This window comes from Dermacentor silvarum, chromosome 10, assembly GCF_013339745.2.
Source record: "Dermacentor silvarum isolate Dsil-2018 chromosome 10, BIME_Dsil_1.4, whole genome shotgun sequence".
NCBI classification, from domain to species: Eukaryota; Metazoa; Arthropoda; class Arachnida; order Ixodida; family Ixodidae; genus Dermacentor; species Dermacentor silvarum.
The window spans coordinates 154,793,021-154,812,474 of record NC_051163.1 but is presented as its reverse complement, the minus strand read 5'-3'; the positions used below and the strand labels follow the sequence as shown (position 1 = coordinate 154,812,474).

The 19,454-nt window shown below is 48.7% G+C and overlaps 1 protein-coding gene across 1 annotated transcript in view; it reads left to right on the top strand.

Annotated features, from left to right (window-relative positions):
* Window positions 1–559: 559 nt before the first annotated feature.
* Window positions 560–19,454, top strand: part of LOC119431100 (ras-related protein Rab-23) — a 93,349-nt gene continuing 74,454 nt past the window's right edge. Inside the window, exon 1 of the mRNA XM_037698579.2 lies at window positions 560–785. The gene's annotated coding sequence lies outside the window, so the exon portion shown is untranslated. The remainder of the gene's footprint in view (window positions 786–19,454) is intronic.

Below are 19,454 nucleotides of genomic sequence, written 5' to 3'. Positions count from 1 at the left end.
CGCATACACAATAATTGTGGCCTCCAAGATTCGTTGCTCTGCGTGGCAACTTCAGTGACTTGCTTTTTCAGAGTGTCAAAACAAATTTCGAAGGCTGTGCTTTTGCCAAAATGCTGGTGTTCAAACGTATCAATGATTTCAAAATTTGGTATTTTGTTAACGCCACATAGCAGGCGGAGCCGCAAGGTTACTGCCACTCCTACATATTTGTTTCTGGTTTTAGCTATTCGTACTACGGGCTCACAGGATCCGCAAAGCAGTGGTGAAACAACCTATGTAAAATAAAACTGTTCTTTATGTACGAGCAACGCATCTCTAAACAAGAGAAAAGCAGACAATCGCTTCTGGGCGCATGCAGTACGCAAAAGCACGGCCTCAGAGACTAGTCTTTCGCCCTGAAGTTGATGATGATGTAACAGTGGCCAGCCCCTTTGTAACGGGTGAAGCTGGAGAGTTCGAAAGCGCCCTCTCTCGTCGCATTCTCGCACTAGGCGCGCACCTTCGAGCGGAGTGGGCGAGCGCGCGGAGAGTGGTTTGACAGGCGCACGCACACCGGCAACGCGTTGTCCATAAGCGGGCGGCTTGCCGCCGTGCGTGCTTGCGTCTGGTTCTGTGTGGCGTGGGGGTCTGTCGAGGGGAGCCAAGCGATCTGCCAGTGGAACTCTGTGCCCGAACACCGTGAACCGGCGCAAGTGACGGATTCGTTTGCCTTCAGCATCTCGTCGCCAATCGGAATATAACGGCGCCGTGAAAAAGGCATCCTTCGCAGCAACGACTGTTTCCAGGTAAGAACGTCCAGCGCAGGGCACCCGAAAACTTGCCACCAACCGACCAGCCAGCGGCTAGCTGCAGACGGAGCGCCTCGCGTCTAGAAACGAAAAAAGAAAACCTCTCTGGTGAAGTGTCAAGGACGGCGCGTGCTAAGTACGGTATTGTGAAGCGGCCTGGTGCGCGTGGCGGTGTAATATAGAAGTGAACGAGTCGGGGTCAGTAGCAATTTACGAGAAAAAAAAAGTTGTAATCGCATCTATTATAGAGGGGTGCAATGAACGAAGAGAAACTTCCCGGTGAAAAGGTATTCGGGGGTGCACTTTATACACATGTACTAAGCGTGATTATTTCGTATACGTAGCTCCTCTTAAAAACATCTGTGCGGGTGGCACTGAACAGAATTACTACAGTGTTTTTTTTTTTTTTTTGTGCGACTGTTCTTTAAAAAGTCTCTACCATAGTTAAAACAGGCGTGTAAAACTTGTGCATAAAAGACGGTTGGTAAAGTCACAGTAGGTCAGAGATGTTGGCACGTTCTTACGCTTTATTCCTTGAAATCCTTGCGCTATATGGTAGCAGCACCTTTCTCAAGTTATTGATGAAGAAAAAAGTAAGGAACGTTCATAAGTAGACACAGTACGAGTCGGCCCCTATACGTTTTTGCCAAGGGTACGTGTCGGCGAGTCCGCAAGTCCACATACTCAAAAGAGAGGTGGAATGACCAACACGTGAATAGTAGGAACAAATAAATAAAAGCGAAGGAAGACGCGCTGCGGAGCTTTTGTCCCATTCGGGAGTCAGCGACCGTCGTCGAAAGCTGCCGGGAGGGCACTGGAAGTTCCGCCCAAGTGCCGGGCTTCTTTTCTATATGCAACTGGGAATGTGTTTCTTTCTTTTTACTCTTTCGAAACAGTGTCTTTTATTTTTTTTCTCCACGTAAGCTAGCAGCCGACTTGTTGGACCCGGCTAGGGCGCGGAATCAAAGAAGCGTGAAACGAAATGTCGTCCTGACCAGCAGAGTCCTCCTCCCCCCCAAAAAAACGCTCGCCCGTCCACCGCTGTTCCTGTCCAGTGCCGTTTGTTTATTTCGCACGTACTGCAAAGTTCGAACGTGATTGACCGCGCCGCGCTACCTGTGCCAATGGCAAGCACGTTTTTGGAAAGTGATCGGAGGAGATTATCTCGCGGCTTTTTGAACTCAGAGGAACGTGAGCGGTATGATCAAGCAGGCGCTGGCTTTTGTGCATGAATACCGGAGTCACGCGTGTTGTGCACTTGACTTGGTGGGTATTTTGCGGCGCTTTTGTGGATCGGTGCGGGGTAGGATGTTGGAAGATGGTGGGAATAACGCGCGGTTACTGTACCTATCGTGCTCGTTCTATCAGCTGTGATGAGTTTGTTGTTGTTATGGCGAGTTCGTTGTCCGGGTTTTCGGTAGTCCTCGTGTGTGCCTGTGTTTCTGTTTGGAATTTTGGATGGAATTTCGAATTCATGCAAATCCGCTGTTGCGCAGAACATCACACTGTTACATGCAAGTAGTCTGTGCGTGCGCAAGAGTAATTGTTTTTTACGGACTACGTTTCTCTGGTTGTTGTGAAAACTATGGGAAAATTCGGTGACACTTTGCGTGCAAGTTCCCAGCGAAGGCTGCCTTATGGAACTAAACAAAGACAAGCAACCGTTTATTCACATGACCATCATTTGTAGTACTCCAGGGATATTTTTGAGCTCGTCTGAACGATGCTCTACAATAGTGTATTCAGATTCGACACGCTGGGTTACGGCCATCGAAACCCAGCTAAGCCAAACGAAGTGGCAGTGGTTTAGTGTTAATTTTTTTTAAATGCTCAAGCATTTCTATGCCTACCCAACGGGGAAACCCGTCCGTCCGTCACATAAGACGATCGCTTTCAAGATAGGGCCCGCTGCAGCGACCGAATTGACCTTCGTGCTACCTCTGACTTCCCTTCAACGCCAACTAAGCGGCGAGAACACAGCGCACACGAAGCTATCAGCACTCGGCGCACTCTGTCCCCCATCGCAGATCGTTTTCAAGATAGTGCCCGCGCGGCCGCGCAATACGCAGCCGCCGCACGAGTACGGTTGGTCATAGTTCATAATTGTTCCACGTGGATGGATAAGGTGCTAACGAGCGATAACGGTTTATAATGATCGGAACGCCATCAGCGCACCTGGTACCGCCACCTACAGTAGTTTGCTTGCGTCATCAATTCACTTTGGGCTGCCGTCCGCAGCAGTTCGCGTCGCCGCAGCGCTGTCGTTTATACTGGTTGGATCAAGTTTCATAACGTTGATAATGACACCGGCCTGCGTGGAGATGAGCAAGTGACACAATGCTTACATATACTTAGACAACTCCCAGAGGAGTTTCTGCGCGTGTTTTTTTTTTTATTGTGGCGTCTCACATTTATCGTGGCGTCTCACACGGACTTGTTATGAGTGAGCGCCGTAGTTTTAGCGGTATCATTCTCGCTTAATTGTTTCGCTTCGTCGAGACGCTGTCACACTGTTTGCGCTAGCTCCACTTTCTACCTGAATGCAGTTTCTCTGGTTGTTGTGAAAACTATGGGAAAATTCGGTGGCACTTTGCGTGCAAGCTCCCAGCGAAGGCTGCCCTTATGGAACTAAACAAGGAGAAACAACCATTTCGCCAAAAGATTGACTTCACTGTAACGAGGTTTGCTGTTTCACATGAATACTACGACAATCCGTCAATTACGTTTTGTAAACGAGTCTCTCATGAAGGAAACTTGATTGATAAACGAAACAATGATAACCGCTGCTTTCAGCAGTTGTGAATATAAAAAAGGCTAGAGGCTTCCATCACTGCCTTCTTGACGCGTGGCGCGGCAATTTGCGATATGATATGTTGCTATGGAAGGTGAAAAACAAGACGAAAACTCGCGTGTGCCGTTGCCTGCCGAGGAGGAGGCCACACCGTTCTCAACCGGACCCGTATGCAGATGATTCATTGTCTGGAGAGGGTAAAAGAAAAGAAACACCGTGTGCTGTGGCCTTGTTGCATCCATTAAACCATTTCAGGGACGGATACTATACATCAAGGTTCTGAAGAACGAGGGTTCGAACAATGGAACGGTCACGCATTTATTTGGCACAGTGCCTCGAAACGCCGTTGCTTCTTGCGTTCAGCGCGTTTCGAGAAAGAGCAAGACAGGTGCAGCGACGGTAACGGAAATGCGGCAAAAAAAAAAGCAAGTAAAGAAAAAGAAAAGAAAAATCGCATGGAAGGAACCGGAAGAAAAGGCGTTTTTTGGAAACATCCTGCCACAAGCTGCGTATATGCCGTTTAACATTTTTAGACGAGGAAGAAACGCACAGCATGCGGACACATGCCTGCGTCGGTATCATGCACGAAATCGTCTGCTTTTCGTGAGCCGACCGTCGTCTGCTACTAATAAGCGCGTAGCAGACGAAAAAACAAAAATGGCTACCAGGGAAAACGGAACAACGCCTTTGCTGCGTCCTTTCGCTTTCGCGTTTGATGAACTTACTTCCCCTTTTAATACGTGCATTAAAAAAATTTCGTGCCTTCTTCTCTCGTGCAGCAGCGAGAAAATGTCGTGCTGCAGCCATAGACGCGTAAAACGGCCTGGCGGCAGTTGTCATTTTGCAGAAAACAAAAAAAAGTTCGTGCATATGGTGGCCGGTACGCCTGCGGCTTCGTTCTGCACGGCTCCGCGCATGCCGACTTTATAGCTTAGTGCGGGTGCGGGAAAGCGTAAAATCGGACACATGCGGGGTCACCGAGACACATGGAGGATATGTATACAGCGTCACGGATCTCTTCGTGCCGAGGCTGCTGGTATATGCCTTGCAACGGTCGCACCGTATAGCTTAGTGCGTGGCACGATCTTCGGATGTTCCCTCGAGCTCTTGTTCGAGCGCAGTTGCTCTCTCGGAGGCATCCCCAAATGGTAACATCTGGGGAGGTATTCTGTAAGAGTCCACCTAGTGGACTTGTCAATTTCGTCTGCTGCTGAAGTGCTGACTGGCGGTGGCGCCTGGCTGCTGCGGACGTGCAGACCAGCCGAACCAATCAGAACTTCAGCAGCAGACGAAATTGACAAGTCCACTTGGTGGACTCTTAGAGATTACCTCCCCTGTACTGGTAACGGCTGCACTTGTAACCCTGCACTGGTAACGGCTGCAATTGTAACTGCACTGCTTCGGGGGAGGGGGGGGGGGGGGGGGGAGTCCAGCACTTGGCGTTAGTGTGACGCTTGTCGCAAAACTGCCGAATCACTTTCGACAGTTTTGTAATGTTGTAAAGCTTTACATGTAAAGATATAATACACGTAATATGTTAAATTAAAATTGAAATAATGGGGTTTTACGTGCCAAAACCACCATCTGATTATGAGGCACGCCGTAGTGGGGGACTCCGGAATCATTTGGACCACCTGGGGTTCTTTAACGTGCGCCTAAATCTAAGTACGCGGGTGTTTTTTTGCATTTCGCCCCCATCGAGATGCGGCCGCCGTGGCCGGGATTCGATTCCGCAACCTCGTGCTCAGCAGCCCAACACCATAACCACTGAGCAACCGCGACGGGTACGTAATACGTGTAAAGCTGTGGGAATAAGACCAGCGAACTGCATAACGCTGCGTACATCTGCGGTTGTGACGCATATCCGGATTGCAAACGTCGCAGTAATTACGTCTGACGAGTGAAGGCTGAAGACTCAAGATTAACGCGATATATGATACGACCGTCCTAAAAACAGAGTATATTGAATAAGCTATACTGTGGTGTCGATGGTGACCTGTGCACCGACTCAGGAGCAAATGATGTGTTCCGGCAATGGCACATAACCTTTGTACGAAAAGTTCGAGAATTCATTTCGTATTGAATCGTTTCTTCAACTTACAAATTACTGACTTAGGCTTCGCCGTAGTGTACCTCCGCTATCTACGCTCAGCTGCCACCATTTCTGCAAGTCATGGAAGCAAGTATGGGAAATGTTCATCCTGGGATTCTCTATTCAGCACATTATTCATAGCAATTTGAACTGCTGCCGTGCACACACACACACACACACACACACACACACACACACACACACACACACACACACACACACACACACACACACACACACACACACACACACACACACACACACACACACAACACACACACACACACACACACACACACACACACACACACACACACACACACACACACACACACACACACACACATATATGCAGGACGCTTTCCTTTCATCGGCAGTTTCACACTGGGAAGTAACAAAAAAAAAGAAATGTCACAGTTTCGCCCTAAGGGCGAAGCAATGAATGCGATAGCAACACAGCAATGTCATACGAAGTAAGGTGAGCGGCTTTGGTAGCAATATGAATTGTAGTAAACATGAGCTGATTAAGTAAGCAGGTGTGCTGCGGCGTAAGTAGACCGACATGAAGAGAGACTCGATGACCACGAGAAGGCGCGTGTGAAACGGTGGTGTTGATGAGAAGCGCTTCCCGTGGGCAGCGCGTGCGAAGGGACACACCTGTAGCGATGCACTGCCGATCCGGGCAGCATTGCGTGTGTAGCGTGCGTTGGAAAATGTGGCCCGACTATTACGAACTGAATGAACAAGCGTGGTGTGAGCGCGCACAAACACGAAGAGATCACACTGAATGACAGCAGACAACGACTGTCAAAACGCTGGCAGCAAGCATACGCCGCAGCGGGCGAAGGTACGTGCGGTCTATCGCTTCAACGGAAACTGAGCGGCGAATGCACTTAAAGGTCAGAGCCGTGTGGAGATAACAGACGGTGCGAGCGAGCGACGAGCGCGGTTGTTGGCAGAGAAGTGCGCCCCCCCCCCCCCCCCCTTGCTCCCTCCGGCGCTGGCTTCCTGCTTCCTTGCTTGCGCGTGGGAGATGAGTGCGTTCGCTCTCCGTGATAGCGCGCGTCTCCGCACGCTTCCTCTCGGGCATACGGCGCGCGGCGAAGATTTTATCTATAGGGAACCTCACGGCGACGGCGACGGCGACGGCGACGCCGACGGCAGAAATCCGGTTCAAGTGTCCATATAATTGCTATCGCAATAAAACCACATGGCGACAGGTCGGGTGAATAGGCTATGGTGGCGCAGGAAAACATTCTTCGGCGAGATATTTCCGGACTAATACAAGAATATGGGGCCTCGAGTTTTGGGGGCAACAAGAACCACTGTCCAGGTGAGGACAAATCAGGACGGCGCGCCGAATAGAATATGGTCCAAACACTTTCAGACATCAATGTAGACTGTCTTGGTTTATCGTTTGTCTTTTAGGCATGATATTCAGTGTACGAAGCCTCTAGGAAATTAAAAAAAGAATCGTGAAAAAATTGCGAGCAACATTGTGTTTGTTTTCTACAATTGTCGCTTCACTTCTTCATAGCTAGGTGAACCGTGACTTTGTCAATCGGAATGCTTTGTGGCTTCGTTTGAGGGTCATACTTGCAGTGCTTCCAACATTTATCTCCGGCAGTGTGCTTCTGGCCTTTTTTTCAAACGTTTAACAGTTGTTGTTGGTCTGGTTCCTTTCTGGTCATCATTACCCGCCGTGGTTGCTTAGTGGCTATGGTGTTGGGCTGCTAAGCACGACGTCGCAGTATCAAATACCGGCCGCATTTCGGTGGGGGCGAAATGCAAATACGCCCGTGTACCGTGCATTGAGTGCATGTTAAAGAGCCCCAGGTGGTCGAAATTAATCCGGAGTCCCCCACTTTGGTTCGTGGTTTTGGCACGTAAAACGACAAAATTAATGTTTTTTTCTGTTCATAGGTCAGCGTGTGAGGGACAATTTTTCCTTTCAGTTTTCGTTTTCCTATATACATCGTTGCTTAAGATCCGGTGACACATATAACTGCCCAATTTAAGATCTAATGATATCATGCGCGCACACTGACGGAGCGATTTTCATGCAGCGACTGCTTCACACGTTTTGCATTTGAAACGGTATTGACCCTTCTCGCGAAGCAATTTGTTCACGAGAAACGAGATGGCGCTTTCGGCCGCGCGCCATACGTTGCCTCAGCGAAAGCGCACGAATACGAAACCATTACCGCTTCTGCCCTGTTTCTGTGTGATCACTGATCAGCTGTCGGAAGTGCAGCTGGGTTTGATCACGCACTGTGCTCAATTCATGCTGCAAAATGTGGAGCAGTGAATTGAAGACGTGTGCAGTATAGTTGGCTGCAAAAATATAGTGACTGGCATATGAAGGAATGAAATGAGTATGTGTGACCAATTAGGTTCACGGGCCGTTGCTAGATACGGACAGCCTCTGTTGCCGGCCCTTTTCGATCTACGGCTTTCCTCGTGGATAAAAAAAATTCACTTATCCGCCAGCGTTGTATCGCTAACCTCCAGAGAAAAGACTTCAACCCCGGAACGCCGGGAACAGTGGGTACCGCTCGTTAAACAATGACAACGGGAGTAGCGCCGCTTCCTGGCATAGTAAGTTTCGCGCACGTTATCTACACACATCGACCCCAACTAGCACGCAAGCTTACGCGCACTCTATCGCCAACGTATTAAGAATATGTGAATGGGCGCATACTTGAATTAGTGCGCCAAAGCATGGGTGACCGCGACTACACCGACAGCACACGAATGGTCGAAGCTGAATGTTTCGTGACGGTCCACAGGAGTAAGCGATCGAGCTACTAGCGATAATACATCTTTGCTGCATGCTATTACAAAGTATAGAACAGCTATGTTCCGAGTACACCTGCGAGCGATTAGGCAGAAAATAATCAGGTAGTCACCGCACCGACGAACTTCACTGAGTCATAAACGTGACAAACAAGTGCTTCAAACTATTTGCCAAATAAAGAACGAAGATCAAAACACACTGATCCTGATTCAATTCATAATCGGAAAGCTTGGATAGCTTTTTAGCTTTAGGAAAGCTTGAATACATTTTTAGCCTAGTTTTTCGAACAAGCACCATATACGCTGCTCGCGCCGTTTGGGCAAAGCTTAATGAGCTTCGAAAGCGTTTTTACATGTCCTCTGAAGCTGTCGCCAAAGCTTCGCGTCAACCACCCAGCCAGTGTATGCCATATCTTCCAAAACGGGGGTTTCCCGAGCCGCTCCGGTCCTCATGTATACACCCATGGTAAACACGGAGGCAGCTGAGGCAAGCAATGGACTTGTCACCACGTGATCAAACATGGCAGCGCCCACGGTATCACCGCGAGAAGGGTCAATACGTGAACGATGACGGACGGCCGACTCTGGGATCGTCCTTGCACCGAATCTTTTCATTCTTCCCCGAAACCTTTGATGTCAAAGAAAATGCTTCTCCATAATGCTTCGTCATGTTTCATGTAACACTAGCAGTTTTCCTTAAGGGGCATTCGGCTGGTTCCTATCGGCGCCCCAATTCGTTTTGCAGCGATGCGGAGCCATATCGAAATTTGAGCCAGAGAAAGCCTGCCTCGGCCGAACGTGCTATATAGCTGCTCCGAGTGCTCCCAGAGCACTCGGAGTAGCCACAAGATCGAGTTATTTCACAGATCTCGATCGCGCTCTATAGGTGAAGATAAGAGCGTCACAGAGCGCTCTGAGCTGGAGCGCGTCGGCCTGAGTGAACCAGACGAGTGTGTTCCGAGCGCTCGATTTTGACCAGCGGAATGTAAACCGGACCGCGCTCCAAAGCGCTCGAAAGCGACCAGTCAAATGAACCATTAGCTATAACGCAGGATCCAAAGTTAACGCTCTGGTCGGAATTCATGTTCATCGTTTCACTCGTGTCACGTCCAACCAAGTGCGCCAGTAAGCCAAACGGCGGCTTGCTAACGACAGCTGTCACGTCTATAGTGAGTTTACATGGTAACTGTTCAATGATGTCTTCTCCGAGCGTGTACAAAGAGACGGAATAACATCCATTTTTCCAGATTGACTATCATAGAAAAAGGAAAATAAAGTAAATCCTGGAACTTTTCTAAAAATAATATATCTTCGGAGAGAGAGAGAGTAGAGAGAAATGGGGCGGGAAAAGCAAGGAGGTTAACCGGAAGAGATTGCTACCCTACTCTGGGGCAAGGGGAAATGAAAGACGGAAAGAATAGCGGAGAATACTTCACGGAACAACGTATACCGCTAGTCAACAGCCGATTTCGTTCTTGAAGGACGTGTGTCATTGGCTGCGTAGACCCCCCCCCCCCCCCCCTTCCCCATCGCCCCCCCTGCCTACCAGCTGTATATAGTTTCAACGCTTTTGGATTAACACGGTCGCAGGCCTGTAGTCATTCTTAGGGACGTGCGTATGAGTATGCCCAGATTGGCCGACGGGAGTCCACAGGCGTCCGTTGGAAGTGGCGTGATTGCGAGCGCACGTTCCACATATGACGCGATGCAGTGCGTGTGGTTGGAGGCATGGCCTCTGAGATGGCACGCCGCCCGATCTCGGAGGCAGCGCTGGGATCATTCATCTACCGTGAGAATGATGGATACCACACGTATTTGTAGAGTCTCCGTACTATAGTGGCTTCAATTGTTCTCAGTTGCAGCTTTATTGGCTTCGTTGTTTCTGCCATTATTGGCATACATTTTGAACCATTACAATTTTTTTAAATGGAGAAGGCAGTAGGAATTTGTCCACGTTGTGAATCATCATTGTAATCATTGGGAGTGATTGTATTTAACACGCGTCGCAAATGGAACATTCCCGCCCCGTGTTCGCGGTCGAGGCTTGCCTCGTCGGGCTATAGAGCGCAACTACCGAAGCTAAGGGTTGGCTGTGTGAACGTGTGTGAACGTTTAAAACAGACAAGGACGTGTGACCAGTTCATCGTGTGCGTCTTGCGGTTGCTGCGATACACTTCAGCACCTTTGCTGATAATGGAGATAATGGAGTGTCCCGCTTTCAGGGCGCAGCGCATGTCGCTTTAGTGAGGGACTATCATCTCCTTGGCCTGCGGTGTGCGATACTAGACGAATGTTTGTACCCCAGTGGTTGTGCGTCTCGACGCGGACAGGCTCATCGCGCCCTCACTTTTCTGGAATAGGTGCTGCAAACAATTATAGAGAATCAGGCGGCGACTGATCGTCGACTATCCTGAATAAGCGAGAACGTCGTGCAGTTAGACGCAAAAACAGATTGTCTGACGGAATTTCATGTCAGGATACAGGAAATGAACAAGAAAATTAGGCATCTTGAGGCTACAGTTCGGCACCAGGCAGAAGAATTGATCGAGTATGAAAACCGCAGCCGACGTAACAGTTTGTTGGTTTTTGGAATCTCGGGGGAAAGCGGTGACTCAGAGGGTAACTTGAGGGCAGCTGTCGTTGATGAACTGTTTCATGAAAAAACTGTGGGTTCAAGTTAAAACTGTAGAAAGAATTCATCGCATTGGCAAATTAAAAACAAAAAACAAAGAACAGTAAACGACCGAGACCAGTTATTATGAAGTTTTATGATACCGGAGAAAATTATCAGGTACTGAAGAATTGCAAAAAAACTTAGAGGAAAATCAGTTTTTAGTATAAGCAATGATTATGCAAAGGAAACAGTAGATGTGCGACGGAAGTTGTGGGCGAGCGCTTCTGCCGAAAGGGCGAAGGGCGCGAAGGTATTTTTGATCGACGACAAGCTCAAGGTAAACGATAAGCTTTATACGTATGGGACCACGAAAACAACGCGCGTCTCCTTCTAAACCACCGAGATAAGAACCAGCACCGCGCACAAAGGACAGATGACACGCGTGCTGATTCTGGTCCCTCAGGCAGTCCCAGCGATTCTCCGGGTACTCCAACCCTTTCACAGCTCCTAATCTTGTCGCTGAATGCACGCAGTATTGTTAATAAGGTAAGTGAGTTATAATACGTGTTGCTGACGGAGAACCATCATGTGCTAGTGGTAAGCGAAACATGGAAGAACAGCAATGTACCTAGTCACTGTATAGTGCCACCAAACTACCGAATGTCTAGATGGGATTGAGACACTAGCGGGGGAGGCGTTGCGATTATTGGTAAACAGCACATTGATGTTGTAATGATTGAATGTACTATCCCTGAGACAGTGTGGTGCAAAATTACTTACGCGAGCACTGTATATCTTGTTGGCGCAGTATATAGGCCACCTGCTACTGCACCCGAGTTTTGGGATAAGCTGAATGATTTCTTATGCAATCATTTGGACCGTAACACCAACTAATAATGACCGGGGACTTTAATCTACCTAATTAACTGGGGCAGTTTACTACCTGGGCACGTAGACATTTCTAGTAGCGAAAAGATGCTTCAAATAATGATCTCGCACAATCTAAAGCAAATCGTGAAAGAAAACACGTGGGTAACGTCTGAATCTCGGTCATTGTTGGACTTGGCGTTGCTTTCGAATAAAATAGGTGACTATACAGTGCCTGTGGAAGATGGTCTATCAGATCATAAGATGGTTCTTGTGCACATAGTGACTAACGAAAGCACTCGCTCCCAGCCGTTTATACCTGTGCAAGTTAAGGACTATAGTCGGGCAGACGACACATCTATTCTCGATTTTTTAGGATTGTCATTTGACCAGTTTGAACTTGTCTGCGATTGTGAATTGGTTGACGAACTATGGCGGCGTCTCAAGAAAATCATAAGACATTGCGTTGATAGTTTCATCCCCACTCGATTAAAAAAAAAAAAAAAAACTCCGCATATCCACGGGGTGAATGATGATGAGTGGGCGAAGCTCCGGAGGGAATCATCGGTAAACCGTGAATCTTCCGTGTAATTCGCCGAGTCTCGCCGCACTAAATCGAACGATTGACTTCCACCAATGACACGCGCCATATGTGACGTCATTCCTATTTTATAACAGCGCCCTTCATTATAATTGCACCATCTCCCGCTTAAGGGGACGCTAGCACAAACGCGTTAGAAACGTGCAGTACTCTAAGGGGAAGAGGCCACAGCGTCTTACGCAGCCTTTTACACATGCCGGAACGTGCACCGCGTTTGCCGACGCCATCAGCGTTTATGAATCGGGGGTAAGGCGGAGAGGCCACAGCGTCTTACACCACTTCTTGCACGGGCCGTAACGCGCTAGCACAAACGCGTTAGAAACGCGCAGTCTTTCGTTAATGTTGGGTATTTATTGCCATCGTGGTGCGTCTGTCCATGTGCGCTTCGTGGCGTAGTGGTTAGCGCCACGCGTTCAGAAGCGAGGGTCCCTGGTTCGATTCCGCTGCGGCCACACTCTCGGAATTTTTTTTTCTCATAAAAGTAGACGTGGCTACCTACTACGACGACTACTACTACTACTACAGAGGAGGGACAGACCCACACCCAAGGAGCTTCGCCCCTAAAATATAAAACGACGAAACACTTGGATTAATCGACACATCATTCATATTAAGCGCAAAATAAAGCGCTTACGCAAAAAGCAAGGTATCTCCACTGAGGTGTCGAAATTACGAAGGGCATTGAAAATGGCTCTGAAGGAATCGAAAGAGCGGTTCTTTAACCAAACATTAAATACATTTATGAAACCATCACCTGAAAAATTCTGGCTTTATTTGAATGACAAAAAGAACAAATAAACAAGATCTAAGTTAACAATGAAACAGTGACGCAATAAGCAAATATTGCGAGTCATTTTAATAATTTCTTCCAGTCAGTTTTTTCAGCGCCTAGAAGCAATTGCGCAGACGCCTGTCTGCCGTCTTCCTTTTCATGTGGGATGGAAGATCTTGTCGTCACTCAAGCAGGCGTGTTTAACCAACTGCTACTTTTAGATTCTAAGAAGACTAGCGGGCCGGATGGAATACCAACCCACTTTCTAAAGCGATACGTGGAATGGGTGTCATTTTTCCTAAATATAGTCTTTGTGAAGTCATTGCAAACTCACTCGTTGCCACAAGACTGGCGTTGCGCAGTCATAACTCCGGTTTTTAAAAGCGGTAACCGATTGCTAATAAATAACTACCGCCCAGTTTCCCTGACTAGCGTCTGTTGTAAAGTATTAGAGCATATCATAAGTAAGAATATTCTCGTTTTCTTGAAAATAACGACTTTTTTTTTTTATCCGCACCAACATGGTTTCCGAAAGGGACTGTCTGCAGTAACCCAGCTCACAGAAACTATTCATGATTTTACTTCAGCTATAGACGCCCAAGAGAAAATTGACGTCATCTGCGTAGACTTTGCAGAAACCTTCGGCAAAGTTCACACAATAAATTACTTTTCAAGTTACATAAAGCAGGGATAAATGATACTATTCTAAAATGGATTGAAGCCTACCTACACAATCGCAGGCAGGTTGTGCGTGTGGACGAGTGGTTGTCCTCTCCCTTAGAAGTGCTTTCTGGTGTCCCACAGGGGTCCGTTTTGGCCCCGTTGCTGTTTATATTAATGACATTACAGAGATTGTCCAGTTTCCTTTGGAATTGAAGCTTTTTGCTGACGATTGTTTAATTTATTCTACGGTAGCACACATGGACGACCAAATTAGAATAAACCGGGTCCTTCATTCCCTTCACCTTTGGTGTGAAAAATGGGACATGGAAATCAATTACAACAAATCGACTTTTACACATGTTACTAACAAAAAAAGTTTGGCGCCATTCTTTTATTACATTGCAAGTAACAAACTATGAAATGTAGATACATTCAAGTATTTAGGGGTCACAATTTCACATAATTTAGATTGGCGTAAACATATCGATAACCTGTGCTCGACTGCTTCACAAAAACTGTATTCACTGAAGAAACAGCTGGAACATGCAACGAAGGATGCCAAATTAATGGCTTATAAAACTGTCATACGTCCATCTTTAGAATACGCTTGTGTTGTCTGGAGCCCCCACCAAAAAGTTTTAATAGACAAACTAGAAAGAATTCAGGGAATGGCTGCTCGTTTTATTGCTTCAAGGTACCGATGGACGGACTCGGTAACAACAATTCTGCGTTCGTATGGGCTTGAGTTACTGGAAACCCGAAAGAAAAAAAGCCAGACTTAAGATTTTTTTCAGATACAATTCAAAGGCTATTGAAGATAAAAATGGAAAAATACGCCCACTTCCCTGCAAATCGTAGCAAGAGAATAAACCACAGCAGAGCCGTCAAGCCTTATAACACAGGTGTTGATGTTTTTCGTTATTCTTCTTTCCCCGGATGTAATTGAAATGTGGAATGCCTTTCCTGATGTTGTAGATAAGACAGATGTGCATAAATTTGAATGCTCGATTATTATTTTGTATCGTGGGCACCCAACCTGATGCTATGAAATCTCAAATTTGCTTGTGTTCTACTATTTTCCCTCCCTGTAACAACGCTCAAGCGAGGGTTAACAGTATGAATAAAGAAAGTAAGAGAACTAACCCCGCTTCTGGTCCAATCCCCCAGAGTGAGTATGTATGTACCACTGACTCCAAGGCTTTACGTCTACATCGTTCCCAGGCTAAGTGAACTGCCCTGCTTGTATCTTCCGCAGACACTTTTCTCTGGTGATCTTTGTAGGAAAGCCTCATCGACATCGCGTGAAGCACGGCACGCGCTCTATGAGCGAGTGCGATTCACAACTCAATAGACGTCTTCATTCCCCATGTTTGCAATCTCTATTTTTCCAGACCTCCTGGACAGAGAGTGGCATCCCCAATCTGTCTTTCGGGTTTTCTTTTGCTGCACTATTCGAATGGGCTTGCAACAAAGACAGACGCCGCCTTCCTTGAATAGCAGGGGAAAGAAAATCGTCCGCGAATTCTCTCGTCCAGCTACGCCTCATTTTGCCTTTTCGCTCGCTTGCTCGTCATCGTCGCAAGTCGCGGATCCCGGAGGTTGGACGTGCGTGATTCCTTCAGCTGTTCGGGAACCGCAATGCACTTCCGACGGAATAAAATGCGGAGAGAGGATCAGTTATCGAACTTGCTTTTCAGACATTCGAAGAGCCTCCCCCCCTTTCCCCCCCTTGTATTCTTGTTCCGTACCAGCGTATTCAGCCGTGTTCAGCCAAGCGCAGACGATTACTGGCCGCGTGAGGCCGGTCGGCGTCGTCTGCCTCTCGTGTTGCGTCGTCTGCTGCTGCACCTTTCGCCTGTTGCGTGTTCGTCCGGCGCGGCGGCTTTTTCTCGTAGCAAGCATGTGTCATAGCGTGACCCCTCCCGCAGCCGGCTTGGCTGGCAGTTTTTGCCTTTTTTGTCTTTTAATTCCTGCTTGGCTCGTCGGGGGATGAGGGCTTGGTTTCCGATGGAGAAAGGCCGGGGGAAGACGGGGGGGGGGGGGGGGGGGGGGCATGATTATGAACGAACAAAGTAAAGAAGGGTCATCGTCGGCTCTCGCTTGCAGACGAAGGTCGTGGGAGCCTCGTCTGCACCAGCGGCGCTCGTCGTCGTCTGCTGCGCGTACGTCCAGCTTGGATCCGTCGCGTGTGGAAGCGGCGCGATGGCAGCCGCGCCGTCGTCTCGTATCTGGGTCAGCGAGGCGTCTGACTAGCTTCGTATATGCGCTAGCGCCCGCACCTTATTTTCTCTCCTCTTACGTATTTCTTTTGTGCTTGGTTTCAGTGGGGGGGGGCACCTTTCTTTGTTGGAGGGTTTGAGAGTGCCGGGCCCTCAATTGAGCGAGGGCGGGTGCTAAGAGCTGGCCAAGCGTCGACTACGCGTTTCACAACGTTGTGCGGCGCGGCTCAAGTTGGCTATAGCGTGTTGCGTTTTATTCGCAGCGGTCGCTTTGGATTTTTTTACTTATTCCCGCTGGCGGTTTTGCTAATGGTGTTGCGGGGCCAGCGAGGGCATCGCTTGCAAAATGCAATATATCTCGGCGACGGGTGGTTGTCCACGTCTGGTAGAAGGATGGATGGGCGAAACGGATATGGACGGATGCCTAGGGGGATTGCCTGTTTTTGTTGCGTGGTAACAGGTGTCACTTTGGAACGGGTTATTCTAACGTCGCGTACGCCGGTGGTGGTGACTACTTACAGCAGGCCGATTTTTCAGTTCTCCCTTATCTGATCTGTTCTCCCGCATGAACCCTAAGAGGAACACTAAATTTGTGCAGACATTAATTTAAAACTCAATTTTAGTTCATTTCGCAGTAATGTAGGTCGATTATCAGAAGAGAAAATAAAGGTGAATGTTCCATTTTTTTTAAATTTCGCGCCGAAACCCGGGAAATGGCACGTCACTACGACGTCACGGATTTCAATCTACCATATCGTATTCGGACGGGTGAGGCTTTCGTAAAGGTTCTTGAAGCTTGCAAAGTTCAATCTTTGCTTCTCTTAGACTACAATATAGTCCATCTTACTGACAAAAAAATAACTAGGCATGACCGGAGGTGGTCAAAATTCATGACGTCACGCCGAGCCAGTGCAGGAACGTGAAGTTGGCGTCGCCACCGGTATTTCGCTTTTGGGGCTTTTTCTGGCTCACCAAGCCGCTTATCAAAGTAAGAGTGGTTTATCTGGTATTGTATAAGGATATAATTTACAAATACAGCATAAATTATTAGTGACACGAGCAGCGAGTGACCCCCTTGTTTCTTTAGCAGCGACTTCCGGTCGACCACTTAGTTCCGGTTTATGCGAAATTAGGAAAAAAAAAATGTTTCTAAATTCAAAATAAATCATTAAAAATAAAAACTGTACTAAATCGATGTTCTACTTAATGTTGATATTGCATCAGAGCACAAGTTCAGTTACAAATTGAGTTAATTAAGTGACAGGAATGCTTAAAATAATTAGAAATCATTAATTGCCGTACACCCATGTCGTGGCGTCACATTTTGCCGGCCGTTCCGTTCGCTCGACTCCTCCGAGTTCGGTTTCCCACCCGTTCCGTTCTCCATGGAAGCAGACGACGAGGACGCCGGGCCAAGTGTTGTATACCGCCGACTTTCCGACGACGAGGACGCCGGGCCTAGTGTTGTATACCGTCGAGTTTCCGATGACGAGGACGCCGGGCCAAGTGTTGTATACCGTCGAGTTTCCGACGACGAGGACGCCTGGCCAAGTGTCGTATACCGTCGAGTTTCCGACGACGAGGACGCCTGGCCAAGTGTTGTATACCGTTGAGTTTCCGACGACGAGGAAGCCGGGCCTAGTGTTGTATACCGTCGAGTTTCCGACGACGAGGAAGCCGGGCCTAGTGTTGTATACCGTCGAGTTTCCGACGACGAGGACGCCGGGCAAGTGTTGTATACCGTCGAGTTTCCGACGACCGAGGACGCCGGCCAAGTGTTGTAGACCCTCGAGTTTCGACGACGAGGAAGCCGGGCCTAGTGTTGTATACCGTCGAGTTTCCGATGACGAGGACGCCGGGCCTAGTGTTGTATACCGTCGAGTTTCCGACGACGAGGAAGCCGGGCCTAGTGTTGTATACCGTCGAGTTTCCGACGACGAGGACGCCGGGCCAAGTGTTGTATACTGTCGAGTTTCCGACGACGAGGACGCCGGGCCAAGTGTTGTATACCGTCAAGTTTCCGACGACGAGGACGCCGGGCCAAGTGTTGTAGACCCTCGAGTTTCCGACGACGAGGAAGCCGGGCCTAGTGTTGTATACCGTCGAGTTTCCGATGACGAGGACGCCGGGCCAAGTGTTGTATACCGTTGAGTTTCCGACGACGAGGAAGCCGGGCCTAGTGTTGTATACCGTCGAGTTTCCGACGACGAGGAAGCCGGGCCTAGTGTTGTATACCGTCGAGTTTCCGACGTCGAGGACGCCGGGCCAAGTGTTGTATACTGTCGAGTTTCCGACGGCGAGGAAGCCGGGCCTAGTGTTGTATACCGTCGAGTTTCTAACGACGAGGACGCCGGGCCAAGTGTTGTATACCGTTGAGTTTCCGACGACGAGGAAGCCGGGCCTAGTGTTGTATACCGTCGAGTTTCCGACGACGAGGACGCCGGGCCAAGTGTTGTATACCGTCGAGTTTCCGACGACGAGGAAGCCGGGCCTAGTGTTGTATACCGTCGAGTTTCCGACGACGAGGACGCCGGGCCAAGTGTTGTATACCGTTGAGTTTCCGACGACGAGGACGCCGGGCCAAGTGTTGTATACCGTTGAGTTTCCGACGACGAGGAAGCCGGGCCTAGTGTTGTATACCGTCGAGTTTCCGACGACGAGGAAGCCGGGCCTAGCGTTGTATACCGTCGAGTTTCCGATGACGAGGACGCCGGGCCAAGTGTTGTATACCGTCGAGTTTCCGACGACGATGACGTCTGGCCAGTGTCGTATACCGTCGAGTTTCCGACGACGAGGACGCCTAGCCAAGTGTTGTATACCGTTGAGTTCCGACGACGAGGAAGCCGGGCTAGTGTTGTATACCCGTGATTTCCGACGATGAGGACTCGGCCAAGTGTTGTATACCGTCGAGTTTCCGACGACAAGGAAGCGGGGCTAGTGTTGTATACCGTCGAGTTTCCGACGACGAGGACGCCCCGGCCAAGTGTTTTTGTATACCGTCGAGTTTTCCGACGACGAGGAAGCCGGTCCTAGTGTTTTTATAACCGTTCGAGTTTTCCGACGACAAGGACGCCGGCCAAGTGTTGTATACCGTTGAGTTTCCGACGACGAGGAAGCCGGGCAAGTGTTGTATACTGTCGAGTTTCCGACGACGAAGAAGCCGGGCCTAGTGTTGTATACCGTCGAGTTTGCAACGACGAGGACGCCGGCCAGTGTTTGTATACCGTTGAGTTTCCGACGACGAGGAAGGC